This window comes from Lycium ferocissimum, chromosome 7 (assembly GCF_029784015.1).
Source record: "Lycium ferocissimum isolate CSIRO_LF1 chromosome 7, AGI_CSIRO_Lferr_CH_V1, whole genome shotgun sequence".
NCBI classification, from domain to species: Eukaryota; Viridiplantae; Streptophyta; class Magnoliopsida; order Solanales; family Solanaceae; genus Lycium; species Lycium ferocissimum.
In genome coordinates, this window is record NC_081348.1 from 2,685,563 (window position 1) to 2,693,629 (window position 8,067).

The 8,067-nt window shown below is 33.9% G+C and overlaps 1 long non-coding RNA gene across 1 annotated transcript; it reads left to right on the forward strand.

Moving 5' to 3' along the window:
* The first annotated feature begins 4,831 nt into the window (after nt 1–4,831).
* LOC132063102 (uncharacterized) lies at nt 4,832–7,486 on the forward strand. The gene is made up of 3 exons (XR_009416330.1): nt 4,832–5,147; nt 5,220–6,567; nt 6,820–7,486. It is a non-coding gene; the product is annotated as an uncharacterized LOC132063102 (long non-coding RNA).
* The last annotated feature ends 581 nt before the right edge of the window (nt 7,487–8,067 follow it).

Here is an 8,067-nt window from a genome sequence, read left to right on the forward strand (position 1 = left end):
CCATGACGATGGATATATCTTCAATTATTTCAAGCATCGCGATAAAGATAAAAGACTTTCACTAGACATGAGGTGATGGGAACTTTTTTTTTTTTTTTTTTTTTTTTTTTTTTTTTTTTTAAGGAAGTTGTCATTCCGAAAACAAGGCTCCATCCTTAAATAAACAAACACAAAAACAACTAAATTATTTTCACCACAGTTGACCTCTTCTATCTATTTCAATCAAAGAAGAGAAAAAGAATAGTTCGAGGACGAAGCACTTTGCGTTCACGTAGATTCGCATGAAGAATCTCACCTAAAAGAATGTGATGTATCAGTGGTTGATTTCACGACTTGAACTCGTGAGTAAGATAGACTTTAACTAGACATGAGGTTATAGGAACTTTTTTTAAAAAAAAAAAAAATCTAGAGGAAGTTATCATTCCGAATACAAGGCTCCATCCTTAAATAAACAAACACAAACATTAGTAAATTCTTTTTCACCCTCATGACCGATGAAATAAGATCTCTTGGCTTTATTACTGATTTGAATAGAAGAAAATGACTTGTTCAAGTCTTTTTTTTTTTAGATCTCTTATGTATAAAAAATGAAAATCTCTTGTAAAAGAGTCATAAAACTAAAAAAGTTTGTGAAGAGTCAAATAACCATTTCTCCCCTCTTGACCTCTTCTATATATTTCACTCAAAGAAGAACAAACCAGATCCCTAGGTTGCTTCACCAGTGATTGCATAGCGGTGCTCCATTTGGCCGGAGCTGCAGTAGTTGGTATTATTTTTTTTGTGTACGTACTTGGGCATGGTGGGGTCCTGTCCCGTCTTTATGATATTATGCACTCCATGTAGAGGCTCGTAGACAGATGTACATAGCTAGATATCCCATAGCCTTGTCGGTTCATATTTTGTATATCATTTTGATAGCCTTGTCGGCTTGTATATATGGGCATAATTAATGATGTTTATATAGATGTGTCTACGTTCAGTGGAATTTGTGCCCTTTTTGTTTGTGGTAATTATGAGTTAGCCATGTGGCTCGGCTAGATATGATTTATGAGAGTATGATGAGAGGTGCTCGGTAGGGCAGCTTAGGGTGCCCGTCATGGCCCTTCCGTTGGGTCGTGACATAGAATTTACCTTTAAGCCTTGATGACACATTCTTGTCACATAGTATTCCGGATGCCAGCCTCTATTTCACCCACTCTGCTCCAATACGACGTGCGACAACATCATTGATCTACCCATTTCCTCAGATTATAGACCCAAGATTCTTGAAACTCTCTCTCTTGGGTATGACTTGTCTATCATTCTTTACTTCCACCTCCAGTATTTCATATGTTACATCACAGAACTTGCACTCAAGTACTTTGTTTTTGTCCTCTGTACTTAATTTAAAACCTTTAAATTCTAAGTCTACCTCCAAACTTACATTCTATCATTAACTCCATCACGTGTCTCGTCGATCAATACTATATCATCTGTGAAGCACTGAATATTTATATCAAATTAATTTACTTTATAATTAAGTGATTGAATGAAATAAAAATATATATTAATTAATTCATCATGGTTAATTGATAATTATCACTACTAAAAAACTGCCAAAAATCGACGGCCCTGGTCGGGTTTCTCATTGAAACCGACGAAAAAGCGACCCAACACGGTCCGCAGTTGATTTTCATAGCGCCGCTTTTTGGAAACTGACGGACTGCATCACTTACGTGGTCTGTCGATTTTATATCCAATGATAAAAAATATTAAATAAAAAATCGACGGAATGCGTCGTTTTTTTTAATTTTTAATAGTGAAAACAATTTAATCAATTGTTTTAAGCTATTAATAATCAATTGATAGGTATTTTACTCCATTAAATTGAGAAATATGATTCATTGAATAAATAATCAATTACATCTCAGTATTATAGTTTATTTGACTTTAATTGCAATTACTTTCAAAATTGGTTAAAATTGAAATTGTCAATGAAATTACGTGTTAATTGTGGTCACTTTTGAGATGAGTATTTAATTTCTACACTTTAAATATGGCTACGACTGAAATGTTTTGACTTATAAGTTGAGATTTCAATTACGAGCATCTTTTGCAAAATTGTCCGTTTTCCCATCATAATTCGTGAGTTACATGAATTGGGCAGCAAAGGGTCGAAACCCTAGCCGCCGGAGAGATAAATTTCTCCCTTCGTCAGGCATTTACAGTTTTGATCAGTGTTGTCAAGGCATTTTGGGCAAGAGCAATTAATGCTCTCTCTCCTCCACTCTACCGCATATATGAAGGTAAAAACCCTCATCTCTCTTTCTTTTGCTTTCTCGCACAAACTAATGGTTTTTGTCCTTGATTTCTATTGGTTGTCAAAGAGAAACCCTTGCAATTTCAAATGTCCCACATTGGTTATGGACGAAAATATTAGACACACACACACACACAAGCATTTTCATAAGTGCAAAAATCCTGAAACCTATAAATTTTAGCAAAGTTTGGGATTTAGTCTAAATTTTATTCTTCTTTGTGGTTTCAGGAGCAAAGGATCTCCAATTTCAATCTTAAAAAAGGTAATTCCTTTTCTTTCTCCAAATTTCCAAACAACCCGTGATTTTAAAACTTTATCGTTTAATTACAATTAAAAAACTAATTTACTTAATTTTATTATATTGCTTATTAATATTGTCACAAATTGCGATGTCGCTTTTTATTGCCAGTTTGTCACTTGGCTAAATATCCTTTGATCACTACCCCTCTTTCAACATTAAGATATTTTCAGAGACTCCACTCTCCAATTTTGTTTTAGTAATACTAATCTCCCTTGAAGTTTGTGATATTATATTCTGATTCTTACAATTATTTTAGCATATTTATCATCCATATAAATAATATATCAATCATAGAAATATATACATCTAAAAGAAATTCTTTTATGTTTAATCTTCTATTTATTGCAAAAGATTATTTCATTATTTAAATTTATTATTAAAATATTTAAGTATTTTACTTATTTTATTCACAAAACACACACACATATCACCTCTATGTTATTTTCATGATTACATAGTTTTTTGTTCCGTATTTAATTTTTAACATTATCGATTGCTTAGTATCATCACACTGCTAGTATGACTTCTATTTGCGGTCAAGTTTTTGAGAGGCGAAAAGTGGTTATTTTAAAAAATAAGGTATTTGATCAAAGCTTTTGGGAGAAAATAAGCGTTTCTGAGAAGTAACAGAAGCTGTTTTTCAGAAGCTAAAGAAAATTATTTTCTCCCAAAAACACTTTTTTGAAAGGCACTTTGATAAAATACACTTAGAACACTTTTTAAAAGCTCGTCAAGCAGTAATTGCTGCTCAAAAATGTTTCTTAAATTAATTGATCAAACACAAATTACTTCTCACCAAAAATACTTTTGAAAAAAGCACTTATCAAAGTAAGCTAACTTTAGAAACAGATTATTAGTATCCTTATCCACTACTTTCCTTTAACATAAACTAAATTATGAGTAATCTAACTTTTTAATAGCTTGTCAGTTGGTATAATTCTCATATGATGTTTATAGATGTTAAACTATAATCCTTTTATATCATCAAATATAATCTTTCTCCATGTCCTCTAACACAAATAACTATGCAATCAATTTTTTTAATCTGATTTATGCAATATTTCCCTGTTCTCTAACTTGTTCTCCCTCCCCATTTTACCTATTTTATCAACCAAAAAAAAAAAAATCAATCTCTTTTTCCGTTTCCTTTTGCTTCAAATTTAGAAAGTTAGTAGTGGATCACCAATATATTTATGGTAAAAGAACATTAAAATGTTAATTTGGGGCAATGCCTCGACAGCAAACAATTTTCTCAATAACTTTATTTATGCTCTAGATAAATTGTGTCATGTCTTTTCCTCCTTTTTAATAGGACACAGTTCTTCATTCATAGCTGAAATCTACATCTAAAATATTAATAGATTACTCAATAATTACCATCACAATAATATATGAAGAAAATATGTATTGGTTAATTATATTTTCCATATACATGAAAAGAATATCCTTGTATCTTACTCTAAAGTGACATCCTAAAATTCTTAACCAAAATTAAATTTCAAATAAACTAAAAAATTGCATAAAAGAGTAGGACACTGAGCTTCCATTGTTCTTATACAATAGTCAATATGAGATGTCTCTCCATTTCATCTTCGGGTTATACTCTAGTCCTTAGAGGGTGTTTAGATTAAATTTTTTCAAATAGCTTATAAGCTAAAAGCCAAAAGTCATAAGTTGGGATATCCAACGTTTAACTTTTAGTTTATTTTTATACTTTTTTAACCTAAAAATAAGAGCTTAAAAGCATTTTTTTTATATTTCTCAAATACCACAAAAAATCTTAAAAGCTATTTTAACCAAAAAACACTTAAACCAATCCAAATACCCTCCTACTCTTCACGTAACACACATAAAAAGAAACAAAAGTACTTTATTAGAGAAATAAAAAAATTAGTCAAAAAATATGAGGCAAGAAAATTTACATATTTCTTTCGTTCATCACACTTGTTAAAAGGTGTGGTTTTATCGTTAATAGAACAAATATAAAACTTTAGTTTGTGCGCATGTAGGCTTTGAACTGTTTAACCTTCATATTCATATACTTTACCAAATGCTGCATAAATATGAAATTTTTTGCTGTATCCCAGTATTACTCTTATTCTCTTTTTGATTTCTCGATTATCTTGTATCTTACAAATTTGAAAATCTGCAGAGATGCATAAGGGGTTTATTCCATTAATGAAAAGAATAGTGTACAAGATAGAGAAACAAACAGAAAACACCAACTCAAATAAACAAGTTAACAGAAACAGCCACAAATAGAAAAAAAAAAAAAAGCAGCAGTAGACTTAATGCAAGCAGTGTTGATGCCATGGATTGATGCCACATTTGAAAAACCTCAAAGCTCTCACCAGGTGCAATGGAATCAAATCCAAATGAATCGTCTTCAGGCTATCAAAACTGGACTGCACTCTTCCAACTTCAGCTTTTACTCCTTGGAAAGCAGTTTCATTCTAAAAGAACTTGAACCATTATATGAGCAATCTGCACCACAAGCAGTTCCAACCTAATGGAATGAACATCAAAGATGTTAATACCACCATTAAGGTCAGTTCTACATATGATACATTTTGCCCATACAAACTCTAGGCTAACTACTTTAACTGTCACCTGTACCAGATCAGTAGTATCTGAACATAGCACCTCTTTAGGCTGGTGCTCTCCTTCTGTAAGTGCAGCTTGAGAAGGGCAATGAGAAGGTACAGTTCAATTCAATTCTATTCAAGAATCGGTCCACCTCCTGTAAGTGCAATTAGTTTAAGGGCATAGCACCTCTTTAGTATCTGAACATAGCGCCTCTTTAGGCTGGTTCTCTCCTTCTGTAAGTGCAGCTTGAGAAGGGCAATGAGAAGGTACAGTTCAATTCAATTATTTTCAAGAAACTCTAGGCTAACTACTTTAACTATCACCTTTACCAGATCAGGACTAGTATCTGAACATAGCACCTCTTTAGGCTGGTGCCCTTAAGCAGCACCTATCCAATCCCATAATATCTGATGAATGTGATTATTCATAGTGGTTGATGACAAGCTCTGGGAAGTTTACAGTTAGTAGTGCATGGGAATTGCTGAGAACAAGACAAACTGCAGCACAACAGTTTAGGAACATATGGGTGAAGGGGCTTCCTTTTAGGATTTCATTCTTCTAATGGAGGCTATGGAAAGCAAAACTGCCTGTTGATGAAGTTTTAGCTAAATGTGGCATTGCTGTTGTTTCTAGATGTCTATGGTGCCCTTCACCTCAGCTGGAATCCATGGATCATTTATTTCTTACGGGTATATTTGCCACCAGGGTGTGGAAATACTACACAGATGCAGCTGGAATTCAAGGCCCAAACTAGTATTTTTGTGCTTGGATTAACAATTTACTCATATAAAGGAATTTCAGCGTCTATTTCTAGCTATTTTTTTTTTTTTTGGAGAATCAAAAGGTCTCTCATTAGAATCTCAAGTCTTTCCTAACCAACCAAGGGGAAGGGGGTAGGGGGTGGGGTTGGTATTCAGTTGCCTTGCCGAGGGCCCTAGTTGAAATGAAAGTCTTCAGGTGTTCCTTTGATAAAGATTTGGAATTTTGGAGTGAAAAATCCTAGCTTTAATCTACAAGCCTGTATGACACAACATGTCAAACAAGAAAGTCCAAATGACTGGATCACACACTTTGTTTCTCTTGTCTAATTGTGGAATCAAGACAATCATTAGCTATTAGAGAAGCATCAAATATTTATCAGTTTGCAATGTAAGATTTTGTTACATACAAAAAATTACCTTATGAACTTCATTTTAATTGAATTCTTTTTTCTGTCCTTTCATAGATGATTCTATCAAATTATATTTCATCCTTTCTGTTCTATTTCGCAGGTTGATAGCAGCTATGACAGGAGTTGTTAATAAGTTCTTTATGACATCTATGATTATGTGGGCAGCTCCTATTGCAATTTTGTACGCCTTTAACCACGACTTAATTCCTGGTGAGCTTTCCCTAAATATTCTGATACAAACTTTACTCGATAAAATATTTTGTTTAAAAAATTTGGGCTATTGTACATGCCAGAAGTTGATAGCCATCCCAAAGTAGGTATTTATTGGTCTTAGATAATTAAAATGTTTTCTTCTAATTAGTTCATTATTCAAAAACCTTGGACTATGCCTTTCTTTTCGTTGTTATGCTTTGAGCCTTGTCCTTTTTTTGTGCTTTTACATTTGATAACAGTGGTATTTAGTTCATAGTCACATCAGTTTGTGGAACATGTGACAGATTTGTGCCTATTAATTACTCAACTACGTGCTGCCCTGCAGTCTTTGTTACTTGAAATGATAATTTCTTCACCCATCTGAGTTGATGTATTCAAAGGGAACCAAAGTCTCTTCACACTTTCATCTGAGTTCCAGGGACAATTATTATATGTTGGCCTCACAATACGTTCTGTCAATTGAATTAATGTGATTATATTGATGCCGAGCTCTCTGCTTGAGAATGTGCGAGGTTGGTCATGGTGCATAGAGAAGTTCTGGAGATAATTTTAATTATATTCTTATCTTTTGTCAAATATTCAAATGAGAAAAGAAGAAACCTTTTTTTGTAGGACATGAGTTGTTTTGGTTGGAGAGCACTCTAAAATGTGCCCCTTGCTTATGTCTTAAATAACACACCTGATACTTTTTCTCAGAGTTTTTAAATTTACAAGAACATGGATAGAACCTGGAAGGGTGGCTCAGTTGGTTGAGCATGGGGCTTTCATAATCGAGGTCTCAGGTTCGAAACCCCCTTCATATGAAAGTAGGGGATTTGCCTTCTGGGTCGAGCTTGTCGTACATGGCTTGCCTAGTGCGGGTTATCTCTCCTGTGTGGTTTGCGGGCTATCCCACAGGAGCGGGGTTTATCTTGTCCGCACCCAAAGGGTTGCTGCTACGGGTTACCTTGTCATCAAAAAAAAATAAAAAATGAACACGGATAGAGTGGAAGATGATGAACTGTAGCAGGTACTTATGACGGATTTGTGACTAGTTCGCCTCCTGGTGCAGCCAAGTGTAGCTGTGCTGAGCTTCTAGGACACATATCTGGGTGATTACCCTATCAAGGCTTGCTGATTCCTGCTCTATCCATTAATAGTTTTACATATAACAAAGAATATCAATAATGTGCATGATACAGTAGCTAGGAAAAGGCAAGTATAATATCCATGCTTTGGAGACCAGAGAACCTGTCACCATTTGGAGTACTTATAGATAAAAGTAACTGGAAACTTCTTTGAGATTATTACGAAATGAAGTTTTAAATTTGGTTGAGTTTTTGAGACACTTTTGGTTGATGGAATAAGGGAATCACAATAATATAGTTTTTTGTTGGTTGTGTATTGTTTGGAGTTGCAATCCCATTGGCAGCACTTACAAGTAAGAAATGTCGTTTTGTCTTGTGATTGAAGACCTGTATTGGCAATGACAGAATTTCTTTTGTCTTAGCTTACCAC